The sequence below is a fragment of the Schistocerca serialis genome, chromosome 12, assembly GCF_023864345.2.
Source record: "Schistocerca serialis cubense isolate TAMUIC-IGC-003099 chromosome 12, iqSchSeri2.2, whole genome shotgun sequence".
In the NCBI taxonomy this organism is placed as follows: domain Eukaryota; kingdom Metazoa; phylum Arthropoda; class Insecta; order Orthoptera; family Acrididae; genus Schistocerca; species Schistocerca serialis.
Window position 1 is genome coordinate 26,417,025 of NC_064649.1, and position 22,903 is coordinate 26,439,927.

Here is a 22,903-nt window from a genome sequence, read left to right on the forward strand (position 1 = left end):
CTCAAAAATGCACTACTCGCCATTAAAATTGCTACAGCAGGAAGAAATGCACATGATAAACGGGTATTCATTGGACAAATATATTATAATAGAACTGACATGTGATTACATTTTCACCCAATTTGGGTGCATACATGCTCAGAAATCAGTACCCAGAACAATCACCTCTGGCCGTAATAACGGCCTTGATACACCTGGGCATTGAGTCAAACAGAGCTTGGATGGCGTCTACAGGTACAGCTGCCCATGCAGCTTCAACACGATACCACAATTCATCAAGAGTAGTGACTGGCGTATTGTGACGAGCCAGTTGCTCGGCTACCATCACCAGACGTTTTCAGTTGGTGAGAGATCTCGAGAATGTGCTGGCCAGGGCAGCAGTCGAACATTTTCTATATCCAGAAAGGCCCGTACGGGACCTGCAACATGCGGTCGTGCATTATCCTGCTGAAATGTAGGGTTTCGCCGTTACAGCCGTGCGCATAAGATGCCTGTCATCGTGACTGCTAGTGATACGAGGCCATTGGGATCCAGCACGGCGTTCCGTATTACCCTCCTGAACCCACCGATTCCATATTCTGCTAACAGTCATTGGACCTCGACCAACGCGAGCAGCAATGTCGCAATACGATAAACCGCAATCGCGATGGGCTACAATCCAAAGTCGGAAACGCATTTCTCCTTCTTACACGAGGCATCACAACAACGTTTCACCAGGCAACGCCGGTCAACTGCTGTTTGTGTATGAGAAATCGGTTGGAAACGTTCCTGATGTCAGCACGTTGTAGGTGTCGCTACCGGCGCCAACCTTGTGTGAATGCTCTGAAAAGCTAATCATTTGCATATCACAGCATCTTCTTCCTATTGGTTAAATTTCGCGTCTGTAGCACGTCATCTTCGTGGTGTAGCAATTTTAATGGCCAGTAGTGTATTTCTGTACCGTTTCAGTCTCTAACGCTACGCTGGCCGCAGTGGCCGAGTGGATCTAGGCGCGCAGTCCGGAACCGCGCGACTGCTACGGTCGCAGGTTAGAATCCTGCCTCGGGCATGGATGTGTGTGATGTCCTTAGGTTAGTTAGGTTTAAGTAGGGGACTGATGACCACAGCTTTAAGTCCCATAGTGCTCAGAGCCATTTGAACCATTTTCTAACGCTACGTAGGGGAAAAATGAACACTTAAATATTTCTTTGCGAGCTCTCATTTCCCTTTTTATCATGAAGATCGTTTCTCCCTATGTAAGTCGGCTTTAACAAAATATCTTCGCATTGGGAGGAGAAAGTTGATGACTGAAATTTCGTGAGAAGATTCCGGTGCAACGAGAAACGCCTTTGTTTTAATTATGTCCACCCCATATCTTGTATTATGTCCGCGACACTCTCTCTCCTATTTCGGGGCACTGCAAAACGTGTTACCCTTCATTGCACTTTTTCGATGTAGTCCTTTAGTCCTGTTTGGTAAGGATTCCACACCGCGCAGCATTACTCCAAAAGAGGTTGGACAAGCGCGTTGTGGACAGTCTCTCTAGTAGATCCGTTACATTTTCTGGCAATAAATCGCAGTCTTTGCTTTGCGTTCTCCACAGGATTTTCTATGCGTTCTTTCCAATTTAAGATGGTCGTGATTGTAATTAAGTTTAGTTCACGGACTTCAGATTTCATTCATTTATCGTGTAACCGAAGTTTAACGGATTTCTTTTAGCATTCATGTGGATGACCTTACACTTTTTTTAAATTTAGGATCAATTTCCAGTTTTCGCCCCATACAGATATCTTTTCTACATTGTTTCGCAATTTGATTTGATCTTCTGATGACTACTAAGTGCGTAGCGTTCTCACTTAGCCACGTTCGGCCTACCAGGAAGAACAATGGACGCAGACAAAAATACCATTGGTTAATATGTCTATGCACGGTGCTCAGAAACAGTCTGCAAAGCTTTTAGGGGTGCTGCAAGGGAGGTTGTAGTACGAAATAAAAGTCAGGAAAAAAATTCGATACACTGCGTCGATTCCGATCTATTTACCGCTTAAATTGATCAGGTCGATGCGCGAACAAATTCAAGCAGATGATTCAAATGGCTCTGAGCACTATGGGACAACATCTGAGGTCATCAGTCCCCTAGAACTGAGAACTACTCAAACCTAACTAACCTAACGGCATCACACACATCCATGCCCGAGGCAGGATTCGAACCTGCGACCGTAGCAGTCGCGCGGTTCCGGACTGAAGCGTCTAGAACCGCTCGGCCACCAAGGCCGGCCAAATTCAAGCAGCCTCCCAGGGACAGTGTCTCCAAAAAGTTCTTCGTTTCGTCGCATCAAAGAGAACAAGCGTGGCATCTGCTCACCTAGCTGAAAAATCATCACTTCCGGAGAAGGCACGTTTTAACTGGTAATCTGCATTCCAACAAGTAGTAACGACTAACCCATAGAGATCTGTGCAATATCGTCTTTCAACACGTGCGAGTACCTGTATTTCAGAGCTCACAATGGCCTCATTGCTTAACTCCAATGCTAAATAACTCGGAAACGTACAACCCATCGACATTTTTCTCTTCACAATTATTTCTCGGCACAACCTTCTCTGCAACACGCTTACAAGCTTTTCGGACTGTGAGCACCCCGTATATCTTTACACTAAACCTCGTTATTCCTTGTACACTGAAGCGTCAAAGAAACTGGTATAGGCATGCGTATTCACTTACAGAGATATATAAACAGGCAGAATACGGCGCTGCGGTCGGCAGTGCCTATATAAGACAAATGCCTGGCGCAGTTGTTAGATCAGTTACTGCTGCTAAAATTGCGGATTGTCAAGATTTAAGTGAGTTTGCATGTGGTGTTATAGTCGGCGCACAAGCGACGGGACACAGCATCTCCGAGGTAGCGCCGCAGTGGGGATTTTCCCTTAACGACCATGTCACGAGTGTACCGTCAGTATCAGGAACCCGGTAAAACATCAAACCTCCGACATCGCTGCGGCCAGAAAAACATCCAGCAAGAACGGGACCAACGACGACTGAAGAGAATCGTTCAACGTGACAGAAGTGCAACCCTTCCGCAAATCGCTGCAGATTTCAGTGCTGGGCTATCAACAAGTGTCAGTGTGCGAACCATTGAACAAAACATCATCGATATGAGCTTTCGGAGCCGAAGACACACTCGTGTGCCCTTGACGACTGCAAGGCACAAAGCTTTACGCCTCGCCTGGGCCCGTCAACACCGACATTGGACTGTTGATGACTGGAAACATGATGCCTGGTCGGACGGGTTTCGTTTCAAATTGTATCGAGCAGATGGACGTGTATGGGTATGGAAACAGCCTCACGAACCCACGCACCCTGCATTTCAGCAGAGGACTGTTCAAGCTGGTGCAGGCTCTGTAACGGTGTGGGACATGTGCAGTTGGAGTGATTTTGGACCCCTGATATGTCTAGATACGGCTCTGATAGGTGACACGTACGTAAGCATCCTGTCCGATCACCTGCATCCATTCATGTGCATTGAGCATTCCGACGGATTTGAGCAATTCCAGCAGGACAATGCGACACCCCAAAATTGCTGAAGAGTGCCTCCAGCTGAAGAGTGTTCTGAGTTTAAACATTTCCGCTGACCACCAAACTCCCCAGACACGAACATCACTGAGTATATCTGGGATGCCTTGCAATGTATTATTCAGAAGAGATCTCCATCCCCTCGTACTCTTTCGGATTTACCGACAGCCCTGCAGGATTCGGGGCGTCAGTTCCATGCAGCACTACTTCAGACGGTAGTCGAGTCCGTGCCGCGTCGTGTTGCATGGGCTCTACACGATATTAGACAGGTGTACCAGTTTCTTTGGCTTCAGTATATATCCTCGTCTTACCGGTATCAGGTGAAGCTGTGAGCAATGAGGATAATGGACGATGGACGTTACGTGTGTACTCCGTGACAAGTTGAGAATTTGGGTTGGAGAGAAAGCGCACTCGCATCGCAGAAGCGGTTAAAGGAGACTGCTCACGTAAAACACGAAATCCGGATTCGGGGCCCGGTCCGGCATTTATTTCATGCCCGCTTGCGGGTAAGGTTTCTCTTACGTCATCACGCGTTCCAGAAGCCAGCCTTTATTTAAGCTTTTCCCTGAGGGGGGGGGGGGTCTGGGGTTCTTTCCCTCTGTGCCACATCTTGCTCACTTTCTATGCTCTGCCGGACCTAACCACGTCGAACTCGTTGTCACCGGGCAGTATGATCTGCCTGTGATGGGTGACCTTCCCGGTTGGAGCATTCTCCGCAGGCCGTCAGCGCGCTACGCCATCAGCGTGGGCGAGAAACTGAAAAGTAGCTTTGCTGTTTTTCAGAATCCCTTGTCATTTTTGAGACTCGTAGTTTTTTGACTACTTTTCTCTCCGAAAGTTGGCTAAGTAATTTTGAAGTATATACGGGGTGTTCATTTTAACTGAAGACAGTGAATCATCTCGAAAACTACACATCGGATCGAAAAAAGTTATAATTCCAATTCGTATATCTCGGAGGGGAACATCGAACGATGCCACACTCAATCCGCCACTCCACCGCTGCGTGATTAATGCTGGGCAACTTTGAAATCTTCAATGGGAACCTCCGATTTTTATTGCAGACTACGATTCTACGGCAATATCTACATGCGGTTTGTTTGAAGGAATTTTTTGGTTTCGCCAAAGATAGCGCTGCAATTGGAGAAAAAAAAATCGGTAGACAATCGTAATTTACGACATGCTACTCAATGGCCCTCGAATATCCAATGGCAAATGGGACCCCACCCCTACGCTGCGAGGGTAGGACAGACCAGTACTTCGTAACTTCTAATTGGGATCTCCATTCGGAACGTTGTACTCCTCCGACATATCGAACAGGGGAGTACGCCACACGTCACAGCGGCCGTTTACACCTACACCTACACGTTACTCTGTAATTCACACTTAAGTGCCTGGCAGGGGGTTCATCGAACCGTTTTCATACTACTTCTCTACCATTCCACTCTCGAATGGCGCGTGCGAAAAAGGAGCACCTAAATCTTTCCGTTCGAGATCTGATTTCTATTATTTTATTATGATGATCACTTCTCCATACGTAGATGGGTGTCAACAAAATATTTTCGCATTCGGAAGACATAGGTCGTGATTGAAATTCCGTAAATAGATCTCGCCGCAAAGAAAACCGCCTTTGTTTCAGTGACTGCCACCCCAACTCGCGTATCATATCAGTGACACTCTCACCCCTGTTGCGCGATAACACGAAACGAGCTGCCCTTCTTTGCATTTTTTCGATGTCCTCTGTCAATCCTACTGGTAAGGAGCCCACACCGCGCAGCAATAGTCCAGCAGAGGACGGACAAGTGTAATGTAGGCTGTGTCTCTAGTGGGTTTGTCGCATCTTCTAAGTGTTCTGTCAACAAAGTCTGTTTCGCCTTCCCCACAGTATTACGTATGTGGTTGGTTCAAAAGGCTCTGAGCACTATGGGACTTAACTTCTGAGGTCATCAGTCCCCAAGAACTTAGAACTACTTAAACCTAACTAACCTAAGGACATCACACACATCGATGGCCAGGGCAGGATTCCAACCTGCGACCGTAGCGGTCGCGCGGTCCCAGACTGAAGCGACTAGAACCATCGGCCACCTCGGCCGGCTATCTATGTGGTCTTTCCAATTTAATTTGCTCGTAATTGTAATTCCTACGTATTTAGTCGAATTGACAGCCCTTAGATTTGTGCGATTTATCGTATACCCTAAATTTATCGGGTTTCTTTTAGTACCCACGTGGATGACCTTGCACTTTTCTTTGTTTAGTGCTAATTGTCACTTTCCGCACCATACATAAATTCTCTGTAGATCATTTTGTAACTGGAATTGATCGTGTGATGACTTTACTAGACGGTAAATTACAGCGTCATGTGCAAAAAATCCAAGGGGGCTGCTCAGATTATCACCTACATCATTTATGTAAATCAGGAACAGCAGAGGGCCTATGACGCTACCTTGCGGAACGCCAGATATCACTTGTGTTCTACTCGATGATTTACCGTCCATCACTACGAACTGTGACCTCTCTGAGAGGAACTGTAACGTATCTTAACAGGCAGTACACTGCGATCGGAGCTCACGTATCGTGTAGACGTAGAATAGACAGCGGCTATATACATTACAATACTTTTGCAGTTTTTATATCCTGCACACACACCTATCGTTTGGAGAACAGATGTGCAAGCGGCGGTGAATGTTAGAACCACGGAATACAAAATTTAAATGATCCTGATTCATGGAAAATGTAGGAGAAATGTTGAGGCTGTTGTTGCATGCCGAGTGTTTTCCAGACAAAGCCCGCTCTCGTTCGTTCTTTTATAGGGTTGTGAACGCCTTTATGCCTGACGGCAGCGTACAGACCGGCAAAAGGAAACGAAGCAAACGTGTTACAGGAGAAGCTAATGAAATATCTGTACTAGCGGCAACCCACGGATAAGCGTCCGTACGCAGTATTGTCACAATAGTGCATTGCCATAAGTATCGTCCACACCACGTGTCACTGCACCAGGAACATCATGGCGCCGATTTCCATAACCGGAAAGTAGTGTTTCGTGAAGGGGCACGTCAACAAATGCAAACGAGCCCCACGTTCTTTGCCGAGGTGCTGTTTTCCGATGAGTCTACAGTCAAAAAATAGTTCAAATGGCTCTGAGCACTATGGGACTTAACTTCTGAGGTCATTAGTCCCCTAGAACTTAGAACTACTTAAACCTAACTAACCTAAGGACATCACACACATCCATGCCCGAGGCAGGATTCGAACCTGCGACCGTAGCGGTCGCGCGGTTCCAAACTGAAGCGCCTAGAACCGCTCGGTCATACGGCTGGCTTGTCTACAGTCACAAACCACGGTAGCCTTAACCGTCACAACGTACGTTACTGGACTGTAAACAATCCCTACTGGTTACTGCAAGTTGACCATCAACGCCCTTGATCGATTAACGTATGGGTGGCATCGTAGGTAAATAACTCATTGTTCCGTATTTTATAGACATCTTGTTGTGTGGACGGACATATCGAACGCTTTTAGAACAGGGACTACCAGCAGGATGTTTCCCTGGATGTTCGAAAACGTATGTGGTTTCAGCATGACGGCTCCACAGCACATGACGCAATTGAAGCACGGGAGGTATCAGACCTTGTTGCACGGGATCGTGGATCGGTAGAAGTGGCCCAATTAATTGGCCCTGCTACATCGTCGGATTTGGGAATGGGCTTTCCTGTCAGAAGTTATGAAATACTGGCCTGTCCAGACTTCGCAGCGTGGAGTTGGAGTCCCACTTGCCATTGGACATTATTCAAGGGCCATTGAATAGCACGTCGTAAATTACAACTGCGTACCCATTCTTATCACTCAGATTACTGCGCCATCTGTGGCGAAATGGAGAAAATGCTTCAGACGAAACGTATGTAGATTGTGCCGTAGAATCGCAGCTTCCAATGAAAAACGGGGGTGCCCATTGAAGATTTCGATGTTGCCCCACGCCACCCACGCACGGCGCAGGGAGTCGGATGGAGTGTGGTATCGTTGGTTGTCGTCTTCCTAGATAAACAAATTGGAATTGTAGCTTTTTTTGATCCGATATGTAGTTTTCGAGATATTTCAAAGTCTTCAGTCAAAACGAAGATTATGTATTTGTAAAATTATAAACGCTTTTACCACTATGACGCCGGCCGAGGTGGCCGAGCGGTTCTAGGCGCTACAGTCTGGAAACGCGCGACCGATACGGTCGCAGGCTCGAATCCTGCCTCGGCCATGGATGTGTGTGGTGTCCTTAGGTTAGTTAGGTTTAAGTAGTTCTAAGTTCTAGGGGACTGATGACCTCAGAAGTTAAGTCCCATAGTGCTCAGAGCCATTTGAACCACCATGACCTTCTCTCTCCCCCCCCCCCCCCTCGCCCCCCTCCCCCCTCGGATAATCGCCTACACTGAGTGGAGATTATTCTCAGGTCCGTGATCAAGCTTCCGGTATCAATGAAGAAACTGTCACTAGAAAGAATTTTTCACTCTGCAATAGAGTGTGCGCTGATACGGTACTTCCTGGCAGTTAAGACTGTGTGCCCCACAGACAAGCGAACTTGCAACCTTGCCCTTTCACGGGTAGGTGCTTTACTAACAGAGCTTCCCAAGAACGATTCACGACCCGTCCTCACAGCTTTACTTCCGCCAGTACCTCGTCTCCTGCCTTCCAAATCCCACAGGAGCGCTGCCGAGTTAGCACTGGTAATAGGAATTGTAAAACACATGTACCGTGTTGCCTCTGGCTTGGAACTTTGAATACCATGACAAAAAATAGCTTCGTTGGTCCCTCGCGAAAATGGTTCAGGGAACATAACACGCAGAAGACACTGAATAACTTTTCAAATTAAAAAGCACTCCGTCGTCACGCCACAACTGGCCCATTCCCTCCCATCCGACCGCCGTGTCATCCTCAGCTGAGGATGCGGATAGGAGGGGCGTGTGGTCAGCATACCGCTCGTTATGATGGTTTCCTTCGACCGGAGCCACTACTATTCGGTCGAGTAGCTCCTCAATTGGCATCACGAGGCTGAGTGCACCCCGAAAAATGGCAACAGCGCATGGCGGCCTGGATGGTCACCCATCCAAGTGCCGGCCACGCCCGACGGCGCTTAACTTCAGGGATATGACGGTAAGCAGTATATCCACTGCGGCAAGGCCGTTGCGTTTCAAATTACCTTAGTGTTTATATTTTCCTTGGTTAATAACATTGTTCCGAGTATGCATTAGCATTCTAACACATTTCTGTCCTCGCAGCAGTGTTAAGAACGCATTCGCTTTCATATACATTCATGTGATTGCGGATAAATTACAGACCAGCTAGCAAAAAGCGTCATTTTGCTTTCAGTGACGAACTAGAACTAACTTCACTCGTATCGTCTCCGCCTTCGAAAAGAGTGAGACAAAAGGATGCACCGAGAATAGTGTGTATCTTTGCCCAACTTTAACGCAGGCGGTACAATGTATTCAGTGTTCAGATATCGATATGATTTATTAGAGACAGAAAAAATAAATATACCACAAGGTTAAGTGAAAACCGCATCACTACAAGTTTCTGGGACTGGAGTACTTAATATACTGAATAGGACCCCATGCCCGGAGTTGTACCGTTCCCGTTCTACGACGGTGTCAATTCAGTTGTCTGACTCATCCTCGTCTGTCGAGGAATCTAATTAGGCGCGAGGCAGTACAGTTATTAGATAAGCATTCGAAAGGAAACACAACGAAACATCCATTTATCACTTAAGTACATTTATTTCTCTTAGCACTTAAACATTACGTGTTTACATTACGTCAAAACGAAAAGGAAACTAGCATCTGTACGTACAGAACAGTACTGATGAGCTGCAACATCAGGTTATAACACTACCGTGTGCTACCGCTATACCATAACCGTAAAGTTGGATGCACATCGTAAAATCGAACTAACTAGTTAAAGCAATTATGGTATAAAGCAACAGAGCAGTGTTACCCTCTGAACGGAATTTTGTTGTGTTGACCGTGATGTACCTAACGGAGGTGGCTTATCGGAAGAGAAAGTCAGAATTACGTAAATATTTAAACAGTAATAAACAATAATTTACCTATCTACAGTGTCCAAATTATAATAAAAACGGTCGCCAGCCTAATTAGGCAAGAGAATGAGTAACATTCTTGTTCAAGAAACTGAAAATAAGTAACTTCAATGGGCAAACACAGCCTATACTTTGTCACACTCTGGCACTGCATACACTATGTTCACGTTAATGTTGAAGCTGACAGAGCAGAACAAACTATTTGCATAAATATAACAGATAACGAAACACACTGTTACCCTGAGGACTTTATCAAACTGAATGGTCTCAATAACGTTACTATTACTATTAATATTCACTGTAGAATCGTAAACTGGACATAAGAATTTGTTTGAAAAGTATAGATAGTGGTTTTTCTATTAATCGTTATCTAGCATGAGCACAACAGACAAACTGTGGATCCTGTTACACCATTAATATGCACTTCCAATACACAACAGAGATAAGCACTTAGCAAATATGAGTATATAACTTTCCACAAATGCAGTTCACGACTTTTACTGCAGTGAGACACAATATTCACAAATTTGTAAAAAAACTGACCCACCTTTCAAAATTTACAACAGGCAGCACTACGATCACTAACTAAGCAAATCTTTATAAGCCTCAGTTTTAAGAATTTTTAATTTTTAAAAGTAACAGCAAATTGTCTTTATTACTACAGTCTTCTACTTTTAAGTCAATGATTAAATAAGTAACTTTGAAAGTCCACAACACTTTAAATTGGACTGATTCAATCGCTGGCAGGCTTTCACAAAGCTACATTTACTACCTCCCACAATTTTACCAAATCCAAAGTAAATCTGAATACTCCCTTCTTACCAAAGATCAAACAACATTAATTAACTGTTTGGTTTTGAGGCTTTTATTTTTTCCACAACAAGGACACTAGGTAATCATAGTTCAAACGGAGAGGAACCTGAGAGGTGTTGTGATAAAGAAAAAATCAAGATAGGTACATAAATTCGGTTATACATTACCTTATATTTGAGCACACTAAAACATCCAATGAGCTGATCGTTCACTGTACGTTACTATAGTAGTTCTGTGCCATTACAGTGATTGCGCATTGTGGTGGTGAGTGCATGTTGGTAGGTGGATTTGCAGGTAGAATTTCTGGACTCTTGTCATTTCTTGGTGGCGATGATAGATACCAATTCCAGAATAGTTCCAGCTCTTTATCCATCCATCCGAGGCATTGAAATGTGTCAGGAAAAGCCTCTCTCGGAACCAGCACGATACACAGCTTTTACACGAGCAGTTGATAGTTTGGTAGCTCCACCTCTTCTGCCTATGCCAGTCACAATTTGCGCGCGCAATTAAGTTCCGGAGGGGAACCACACCATCTTTTAGATACAAAATAACTAAGAACCCTAAGTGAAGGTCAGCAGTTTACATAACGGCAACGAAACATATTAAATAAAACAGTACATTTGCACATATTGACATTTCTACAAAAAAAATATTTAAACAAATTTTTACAATTATATACAGTAAGTTTTGGCCCCTCCAAATGAGACAAAGAATTTAAATGACAGATACACTACATTGCATTGAATCAAACCATGACATCAAAGTTTTTACAAAGAAAGGAGTATACAATTTTGTGTTATCGATTCAATCAAACACGACTTACAGAAGTTCAACAATGGAATGTTGAACAAAACAGAAAGCAAAATGAACCAACAAAAGGTATGTGGTGTCTAAGTCATGGTGTTACAAGGTGACCGTCAGACGTGATACACATCATCCTGTCTACCCTAATGCATACCAGGACAAGCAATTCTGAGACTTTTCTCTGAAGTGAAACGGTATATTTCCGGACATGGTTTCCTATTCGAAGTGTTGTATACTCACAGTCCTAGAAACTTATAACGGGCATTTCGGAACACCCTGTATATCAAACGCAGTGAAAGGGATTGCCAGTCACTCAACTTTAAGCTCGATTTTCTCAAAACCTGGCAGAAGTCACATAACTGCCATTGGCTTCTAGGCACCCAACAGAAAGTTTCGATCTAATCGCCATTCAGGAAATGTTGTTTTGATCATTCTTTGTCTGTATTACCGTGTCTCGCACGACAAAAACACTGCGTCAAAATATATTGTATTTTGTTGTTCGCAGGCGTGAACTTCCCTTCGTTTCGCTGGTGGCTGGCAGCGCAGACTACAATAACTAGTTCACCGAGGTGAGTCACGGATATTGTTTTGCCATTTTTTGCCATTTTCTTCGAGCATTCTTGATTTCACTCGCAATCATGCGCTCCAATACGCTCTATTCAGCGGTTTGTGGCGGTGCCAATTCGACCGCTTCATTGAAAATTATAGCGTCACCTTTTAATGCTTGTTTAGTGTATAAAGACTGTTCTTGCATCGCTGAACATTGCATTCGGATTTTCATAGTTTCCACCGGCACTTAATCTCACCCGCAAAGGAAACAGTTCTTTGTAATTGAAGCCTTGCATTATCACGGGGCCTGTGCGCCGAAACAACAAATCGAGTTATTCGAGAAAAACTGTTTAATTAGTTATTGTATGCATGTTGCACGTAGCTGACTCTATATCTTCAACATGTAGCTGTTCCAAGGAAATCATATAAACCAGCAAGCGGCACCCATTATGACAATATTAAAAATAAATTTTGTGAAAGTTGCTAAGTGTCATAGATTACCGCTTGCAACTATGTTCTTTAAAGTAATGTAAAGTCCTCAGTTATAACACACCTTTCATTTTTTGTTACAAAAATTATGCCTCATGACATTTTGTACTGAAAACCGGTACACCGAGTTACGTTCAAAGTTTACGATAAAACTCTTGGTGGTTTTTATCTGGCAAAAAGTCTATCACATCCAGCAAGTCCTCCTCCTTTCCTTGTGTTATCCTGTCACTAACCTCGACACTTGTCTAGATCTGTATGCCCCTGATGTCTGGAGCAGACTTTCTAAGCTCCATGTAGTGCACTTTCCACGATGGCTCGTGTCCACTGAAATTTTCTTGGTACATAATACTCCAGGGTTTCCAGCTTTAACCCTTAGTACTAAAAGTTTAGTGATCACAACGTGCTTCAGGTTTAGCAGTTTATTAACTGCCTCTTGAATGTTATGGAAATTATGGGCTTCGATTTTAAGTGCTTGAAAGGACACGGAAAGTTTTGCTGATGTGATGACATCACATGAATCTCAGACACGTATGCCTTTGAGATTCTCTTGCGGTTCTCTAAACTACCAAAGTCACAGTCACATGAGAGGAAACAGGTCAAGAGACACAATATGCACTAGGATAAATACTAGCATTCTATTCTTGTTCTGACTTGTGCAGTTACTACTCCAGGTAGCTAACAAGTTCTTCGTAGACTCAGTTAAAAGGGAAAGGGCCTTTTTTATTGCTTCGTATGTCAGAGACAAACTCATCCCGTACACACGTGCATGAGTGCCTTATACAGGATGCGGCAGCGTTCTTAGTAGGGTATTAAAAACACACCATCAGGCAGTAACTGTAATTTATTTATTACCTCTTATGTCAATTAATAGTTAAAGGTTTGCCATTCACTAATGTGTAAGTCACTGTCGCTTGAGTGGATTACTTTTTGAATATGATCCCTGTCAAATGATGCCCCGTCTGCACGACACATTCGTCTATGCGGCGTTGCAAGCTTGCCATAACCCGCCGTAACGTATTCCCTGGAACATTGCCGACGGTATTTCTGATGCGATCCTTCAACTCAGGAACGGTGGCACAACGTGTTCGGAACACTTCTTGCTTCAGGTAGTTCCAAGAGAAAAAGTCTGCACATGAAAGGTCAGATAAGCGAGGCGGCCAGAAATTGTCACCAAAACGGGAAATTAACCTACCGGGAAATGTCTGCTACAAGGAATCCATGCAAATTCTGGCCACCATTCCTGAGTTGAAGGATCGCATCAGAACTGCCGTCACCAATGTCCCAGGGAATACGTTACGCCGAGTTATGGAAAACTTCCAACGCCGCCTAGGTGAATGTGTTGTGCAGACGGGGCATCATTTGACAGGGATCATATTCAAAAAGTAATGCACGCAATGGACAATAACTTACACATTAGTAAATGGCATACCGTCAACTATTGATTGACATAAGAGGTAATAAATAAATTACAGTTACTGCCTGATGGTGTGTTTTTAATATCCTACTAAGAACGCTGCCGCACCCTGTATTACTACAAAAGTTGATGCAAGTAAGTTGCATTCTCTAAAACATTTCACAGTCAGTAGAGATACAGCATCACTACGTGATTGTTGGGAAGCAACTACACTACTGGCCATTAAAATTGCTACACCACGAAGACGCGAAATTTAACCGACAGGAAGAGAATGCTGTGATATGCAAATGATTAGCTTTTCAGAGCATTCACACAAGGTTGGCGCCGGTGGCGATACCCACAACGTGCTGACATGAGGAAAGTTTCCAACCGATTCCTCATACACAAACAGCAGTTGACTGGCGTTGCCTGGTAAAACGTTGTTGTGATGCCTCGTGTAAGGAGGAGAAAAGCGTACCATCAAGTTTCCGACTTTGATAAAGGTCGGATTGTAGCCTATCGCGATTCCGGTTTATCGTATTGCGACATTGCTGCTCGCGTTAGTCGAGATCCAATGACTGTTAGCAGAATATGGAATCGGTGGGTTCACGAGGGTAATACGGAACGCCGTGCTGGATCCCAACGGCCTCGTATCACTATCAGTCGAGATGACAGGCATCTTATCCGCACGGCTGTAAACGGATCGTGTAGCCACGTGTCAATCCCTGAGTCAACAGACGGGGACGTTTGCAAGACAAGAACCATCTGCACGAACAGTTGGACGACGTTTGCAGCAGCATGGACTATCAGCTCGGAGACCACGGTTACTCTTGACGCTGCATCACAGACAGGAGCGCCTGCGATGGTGTACTCAACGACGAACCTGGGTAAACGAATGGAAAAACGTCATTTTTTCGGATGAATCCAGGTTCTGTTTACAGCATCATGATGGTTGCATCCGTGTTTGGCGACATCGCGGTGAACGCACATTCGAAGCGTGTATTCGTCATCGCCATACTGACGTATCACCCAGCGTGATGGTATGGGGTGCCATTGGTTACACGTCTCGGTCACCTCTTGTTCGCATTGACGGCACATTGAACAGTGGACGTTACATTTCAGATGTGTTAGACATGTGGCTCTACCCTTCATTCGATCCCTGCGAAACCCTACATTTCAGCAGGATAATGCGCGACCGCATATTGCAGGTCCTGTACGGGCCTTTCTGGATACAGAAAATGTTCGACTGCTGTCCTGGCCAGCACATTCTCCAGATCTGTCACCAACTGAAAACGTCTAGTCAATGGTGGCGGAGCAACTGGCTCGTCACAATACGCCAGTCACTACTCTTGATGAACTGTGGTATCGTGTTGAAGCTGCATGGGCAGCTGTACCTGTACATGCCATCCAAGCTCTGTTTGACTCAATGCCAAGGCGTATCAAGGCAGTTATTACCGCCAGAGGTGGTTGTTCTGGGTACCGATTTCTCAGGATCATTGCACCCAAATTGCGTGAAAATGTAATCACAGATCAGTTCTAGTATAATATACTTGTCCGATGAATACCTGTTTTTCATCTGCATTTATTCTTGGAGTAGCAATTTTAATGGCCAGTAGTGTAATCAACAAAAGACGCTGCCACATAGAACCTACGGACTTGTCGCTTTTGGAAGGCAGTGGGGCCTTTAAAACCTACGGGCTTCACGCTAAGAGTTAGAAACCAGACTACCGCAGGCAAACGGGTCATTCCTGGTCAGAAGATGTTATATCAAATATCGACGTTAATTCCAGGAGGAAATTCCTGAGAATGTGCGTTTCGAACATAGCATTGTTTGGTACTGAACCGAGGTCTGCGGAGAAAACCGTAAAAGAAGTGAGTCGAAGTGTTTGAGATGAGGTGCTGTAAAAGTATTATGAAATTTGGTGGGCTGATAGGACGAGAAATGAGATTCTCCGCAGAATCGGCGAGGAAAAGAATGCCTCGAAAGCACTGAGAAGAAAATAGGACAGAGTCATAGCGGACTCTGTTTAAGACAGAAGGGAATAACTGCCGTGTTACCAGAGGAAGCCGATTGTTCTCTTTATTTATTCGCTTTTTGTTCATCACAGTCTGACTACTTTGATACAGCACGCCACGTATTCCCCTCCCGTACCAACCTCTTCATCTCAGAGTAGCACTTGCAACCTACGTCCTCTATTATCTGATGGGTGTATTCCAATCTCTGTCTTCCTCTACTATTTTTATTTCCGGTTCTAGGCGCTTCAGTTAGGAACCGCGCGACCGCTACGATCGCAGGTTCGAATTCTGCCTCGGGCATGGATGTGTGTGATGTCCTTAGGTTAGTTAGGTTTAAGTAGTTCTAAGTTCTAGGGGACTGATGACCTCAGAAGTTAAGTCCTATAGTGCTCAGAGCCATTTTTTGAACAGAAACACCCAGTATGCTCAACAATAGGGGCTGAAGACTAACTACATGTGTTACACCCGTCTTAACCCGAGAATTTTGTACTTGATCTTCCATTCTTATTGTTCGCTCTAGGTTGAGATAAATATTACTCATTACCTGGTTTTCCCTGTAGTTTTCTCATATTTTTCCTAGGATTTCAAATACCTTGCGCCATTTTACTTCGTCCAGTGTTTTCTTCCACGTCGACAAATCCCACGAAAGGGTCTTTGTTTTTCTTTAGCCTTTTTTTTCTATTATCAATCGCGACGTCAGAACTGCCTCTGTTTTCGGCCTTATCTTTCCGAAACCCAAACTAACCCCCATCTTAAAGATTTTTCCATTCTTCCATATATTATTTTTATCAGGAACTTGCACGTATGAGCCATTACGGTAATTGTGCGATAATTCTCACATTTATTTGCTCTTGTTATCTTTGGGTTTGTGTAGATGTTGAAGGAACCTAGAAGGCAAAAACGTGCAGCGATAGGTAGAGATTCGGATATATACACAACAATTAGTTGGCGACTACGGGTGCAAGGCGAAGAGGCAGGCGAGAGAAAACCGTGGCGTGCGGCATCCAACCAGTCATACGACAAATGACCCAAAGTAAAAAAATAAAATTAATTCTAACTGGTCTCAGGCGGCCTTCGTCAGGCGGCCCCTGAGATGTGGGCAGGCGCGGATGAGTCGGCGGGTGTTCCCCTTGGAGCTAGGGGCCACAATTTTTTCCCGCGGATATTTCCAGACCACCGGCGCGAGATCTGTTTGGCAACACACCGCCGCTCCCACTGACCACAGCTTGTCCTCTATGAGAGGCGGGCAACGCCGGAACGGCTGTGTTTCGAGGGGGCCACTCGACGGGGAGTAGTGGCTGGGAAAACAGGCAAAAAACGGTCGATGTGGAAAGGCGACGCCGCCGGCTAAAGTTTACGCAAATCTGTAATTGCGCCTTCTGACAAAGGGGAAAAAAAAGTAGCGTATTGGGGCCGCGCCTGATTGAAGGGTAGCCATGAGTGGACTAATGATATCCCCGCTGGCCTACCGACTTTCTGCTGAGAACGAGAGCCAGCCAGCATCGCTCACGTCTGTATATACACTCCAAAGTGCGTGATGGAGGGTGCCTCGTACCAAAATTTCCTACGTCCCATTAGTGTAATGAGCGAAGGAAAATATATAGTCTGGAGCCGCAAGACCGCAACGGTCGCAGGTTCGAATCCTGCCTCGGGCATGGATGTTTGTGATGTCCTTAGGTTAGTAAGGTTTAACTAGTTCTAAGTTCTAGGGGACTAATGACCTCAGCAGTTAAGTCCCATAGTGCTCAGAGCCATTTGGACCATTTTTGAAAATATATAGGGCCAATCAAAAATCTTCCGTTCAGGGCGTTGCTGCAGCGATTACGCAACGCGGCGTGATTCAGATTCGGGTATACAGTGTGGTCCATTGATAGTGACCGTGCCAAATATCTCATAAAATAAACATCGGACGCGAAAACTACAAAGAACGAAACTCGTCTAGCTTCAAGTCGGAAACCAGATGGCGCTATGGTTGGCCCGCTAGATGGCACTGCCATAGGTCAAACGGATATCATCTGCGTTTTTCAAATAGGACCCTCATTTTTCTATTACATATTCGTGTAGTACGTAAAGAAATATGAAAGTTTTAGTTGGACCGCTTTTTTCGCTTTGTGATGGATGGCGCTGTAATAGTCACAAACGTATAAGTACGTGGTATCACGTAACATTCCTCCAGTGCGGACGGTATTTGCTTCGTGATACATTACCCGTGTTAAAATGAACCGTTAATCAAATGTGGTAAAGGTCGATATCGTGTTGATGTATGGCTATTGTGATCAAAATGCCCAACGGGCGTGTGCTATGTATGCTGCTCGGTATCCTGGACGACATCATCCAAGTGTCCGGACCGTTCGCCGGATAGTTATGTTATTCGAGGAAACAGGAAGTGTTCAGCCACATGTGTAACGTTAACCACGACCTGCAACAAATGATGATGCCCAAGTAGGTGTTTTAGCTGCTGTCGCGGCTAATCCGCACATCAGTAGCAGACAAATTGCGCGAGAATAGGGAATCTCAAAAACGTCGGTGTTGAAAATGCTACATCAACATCGATTGCACCCGTACCATATTTCTATGCACCAGGAATTGCACGGCGACGACTTTGAACGTCGTGCACAGTTCTGCCACTGGGCACGAAGAGAAATTACGGGACGATGACAGATTTTTTGCACGCGTTCTATTTAGCGACGAAGCGTCATTCACCAACAGCGGTAACGTAAACCGTCATAATATGCACTATTAGGCAACGGAAAATCCATGATGGCTGCGACAAGTGGAACATGAGCGACCTTGGCGGGTTAATGTGTGGTGCGGCATTGTGGGAGGAAGGATAATTGGCCCCTATTTTATCGATGGCAATCTAAATGGTGCAATGTATGCTGATCTCCTACGTAATGTTCTACCAATGTTACAACAAGATGTTTCACTGCATGACAGAATGGCGATGTACTTGCAACATGATGGATGTCCGGCACATAGCTCGCGTGCGGTTGAAGCGGTATTGAATAGCATATTTCATGACAGATGGATTGGTTGTCGAAGCACCATACCATGGCCCGCACGTTCACCGGATCTGACGTCCCCGGTTATTTTTCTGTGGGGAAAGTTGAAGAATATTTGCTATCGTGATCCACCGACAACGCCTGACAACAGGCGTCAGCGTATTGTCAATGCATGTGCGAACATTACGGAAGACGAACTACTCGTTGTTGAGAGGAATGTCGTTACACGTTTTGCCAAATGCACTGAGGTTGACGAACATCATTTTGAGCATTTATTGCATTAATGTGGTATTTACAGGTAATCACGCTGTAACAGCATGCGTTCTCAGAAATGACAAGTTCGCAAAGGTACATGTATCACATTGGAACAACCGAAATAAAATGTTCAAACGTACCTAGTTCGGTATTTTAATTTAAAAAACCTATCTGTTAGCAACTGTTCGTCTAAAATTGTGAGCCATACGTTTGTGAGTATTACAGCGCCATGTATCACAAAGCGAAAAAAGTGGTCCAACTAAAACATTCATATTTCTTTACGTACAACAAAGGAATGTAATAAAAAACGGAGGTTACTATTTTAAAAAACGCAGTTGATATCCGTTTGACCTATGGCAGCGCCATGTAGCGGGTCAACCATGGGGCCATCTGGTTTCCCCCTTCAAGCTAGACAAGTTTCGTTCTTTGTAGTTTTTTCGTTTGAGGCTTATTTTGTATTTGGCCCGGTCACGATCAATGAACCATCTTGTATAAGCACCGACATTTAGGTAAGGGATTAGTATGGCATTCGTGTCTTTCCAATGTGCGTGCGGTAGATGACGAAACGTGAGCAATGCCGACGTTATTACCAAACAGGACCAAAGTCCTGACATTATTTTCTTGCCTGCCAAAGGATTAACACCGGTAGAAATCGATCGGAAAATGAAGAACGTGCATGAAGCAACATGTCTCACTAATGCCATTATTGCGGAATGGTGCGGCATGTCCCGTGCTGCTTCGCGATCACGCGCGTCGGCATATCGCAAAGCCCCTTTGTGGTGTATTTCGGCTCTCTTACGTCGTTCACGTGCGTTCCATCCAGCGCTACCGCCGCCATATAAGGCTCGCCTGCGGGCGGAGATTTCGGAGATATCCGGCAGCTGGAAAGTGGTTTTCGCTTTTTAATGACAGGAGCCGACTGGCGGTAGCTGGCCGGCCGGTCTGGACGCAGGAGAGTACGGCGAAAGCTCGTTATGTGATTCGCGATCCGATTAAGGCAGAGGCTGCGACCGCGGTTTCTGAGACGAAAACGTGACACCGTCGGTATAAACATCTGCCGAAAAAAATTGGCACTAAGCACTATGGGAATTAACACCTGAGGTCATGAGTCCCCTAGAACTTAGAACTAGTTAAACCTAACTAACCTAAGGACATCACACACATCCATGCCAGAGGCAGGATTGGAACCTGCGACCGTAGCAGCCGGTTGTGTTGACTGAAACGTCCCCTTAGAAAAATTTATGAATTACTGTGCTGATAGCCGGCCGCGGTGGTCTCGCGGTTCTAGGCGCGCAAATGGCTCTGAGCACTATGGGACTCAACTGCTGAGGTCATTAGTCCCCTAGAACTTAGAACTAGTTAAACCTAACTAACCTAAGGACATCACAAACATCCATGCCCGAGGCAGGATTCGAACCTGCGACCGTAGCGGTCTTGCGGTTCCAGGCTGCAGCGCCTTTAACCGCACGGCCACTTCGGCCGGCATTCTCTAGGCGCGCAGTCCGCAACCGTGCGACTGCTGCGGTCGCAGGTTCGAATCCTGCCTCGGGCATGGATGTGTATGCTGTCCTTCGGTTAGTTAGGTTTAAGTAGTTCTAAGTTCTAGGGGACTGATGACCACAGCAGTTGAGTCCCATAGTGCTCAGAGCCATTTTTTGAACTGTGCTGATAAACCTCTTACGTTATTTGATTTTCAAACAGCTGAGCAAAACTGAACGTGCTCAGACATTTCTCTCTTTACTTACTCTGATCATCAATAAACTGACACACAATATTTTCAGCGCAACGCAGTCTGACTTTCAATAATCCCTACAAATGAATGGCCCTGACTAACAATAACCTATACCTTTCATGAATCACTTACCTCACAAAAATCTTTGTTACTCGAACTACTGCAATACAGCGAGCGCCACTACTGCCAGCTGAATGAAAGATTCTTACTACTAAAGGCACTAACTACTGATAGGCCTAGTTAGCAAATCAAAGATTTTGATAGGGAACAAACAATGTGTTTACCTTAATAATGTTCCAAAGTCATTATATATATATATATATATATATATATATATATATATATATATATATATATATATTTCATGATATATATATCAGTTCATGATATCCAGTATTACAAATTTACTCTTTCTGGCGGACACACGTCCAGATCGTCCGCTCTCAAAATTCTGCCATCTCTCTCCCCACATCCACCACTGCTGGCGGCTCACCTCCAACTGCGCAACGCTATGCGCTGTTCACATCCAACTGCCCAACACTACAATAGCGAATATTACAACGCCAACCAGTCACAGACTGCACACAGCACAGCCAGTGATTTTCATACAGAGCGCTACGTGGTGTTACCAACATAAAAACCTAAACAGCCTACTTACAATAGGCCTTATCTGAGTGTTCAGTCTTTCTGGAAGAGTTCATGAACTGAGCTAAAATCAGGTAGTAAAGTGAATAAGTTGTCTCATGAAACGACTTCACAGAGACGTTTCAGTATTCATAAACGGTTGCAGAATATCTACGGACACCTGGCAGTGAACAAGAGCACGGTGAGTCTTTGGGCGAGGCGCCTGCCATCACCGCAAGACGGTCGCTTAAGCCTGCCCAATGCCCCGCATTCGGACGGCTACACACAGCTGTGACTCCGATATGCTGGAACGTGTGGACTCTCTCATTTGAGGTGATCGATGGATCGCAATCAAACACTTCGCTGCTCAACTCGACGTCTGTGTTGGTAGCGCTGAAACACTCGTCCACCAGATGGAATACTCAGAGGTGTGTACCCGTAATGCCCTAATGGAAGACCACAATGAGGGTCAACTGTGCGGGATTCCTTGCGCGTTACGAGGCTGATTGTGACAATTTTTTTGTCGAACATCGTCACAGGCTATGAAAAATTGGTTCATCACTTCGAACCGGAAAAAAATGGCAGCCCATCGAGAGGCGAGACACCACCTCTCCTCTGAAGAGGTTCTTCTATTTGACGTCCATCCTCATAGTGCAACGCTCAACTCAAGTTATTGTTCTACCCTCAGAAAATGAAGAAGCGACTTCAACGTGTTAGTCACCACAAAAATGCAAACGAATGTCTCCTTGTCCATGACAATGCAAGCCCTCGCACCCGAAAAGTGGTTCAAATGGCTCTGAGCACTATGAAACTTAACATCTGAGGTCATCAGTCCCCCAGGCTTAGAACTACTTAAACCTAACTAACCTAAGGATATCACACACATCCATGACCGAGGCAGGATTCGAACCTGCAACCGTAGCAGTAGCACTGTGACGGACTGAAGCGCCTAGAACCACTCGGTCACAGCGGCCGGCTAAACGTCGGCGAGGCTGGTGAATACCTTGCTAAACTAGCACTACAGTGACAATACTAGGGACGTTTAGAATGTAAGAGTAACCCCCAAGCCACAGTCAGCTCGTTAACGAATCGAGCTCCCGTGTATAAAACAGCTTCAAACGTCTGACTGTAAATGAGTTAATGTGTTAAATATTTTGCATATTAATGCATGTAATTTGTAACTGAAGACGAAAAACTCCCAATTATGTTGGTATTATTATGTTCGGATTATTCACCCATCAAGTAATGAAAAGCCAAAATCTGTAAGTAGGCTGTTTAGGTTTTTATGTTGGTAACGCTATGTAGCGCTCTATATGAAAATCACTGGCTGTGCTGTGTGCAGTCTGTGGCTGGTTTGCATTGTTGGAATTTGCTATTGTAGTGTTGGGCAGTTGGATGTTAACAGCGTGTAGCGTTGCGCAGTTGGAGGTGAGCCGCCAGCAGTGGTGGATGTGGGGAGAGAGATGGCGGAGTTTTGAGAGCGGATGATGTGGACGTGTGTCCATCAGAAAGAGTAAATTTGTAATACTCGATGTCATGAACTGATGAACTGATATATATATATATATATATATATATATATGTAATGACTTTTGAA

The 22,903-nt window shown here is 45.0% G+C and overlaps 1 protein-coding gene across 1 annotated transcript in view; it reads left to right on the forward strand.

Annotated features, from left to right (window-relative positions):
• LOC126428299 (peroxidase-like) overlaps positions 1 to 22,903 on the forward strand; it is a 261,029-nt gene that overhangs the window by 48,072 nt on the left and 190,054 nt on the right. The window contains exon 2 of the mRNA XM_050090222.1: positions 11,752 to 11,815. The gene's annotated coding sequence lies outside the window, so the exon portion shown is untranslated. The remainder of the gene's footprint in view (positions 1 to 11,751; positions 11,816 to 22,903) is intronic.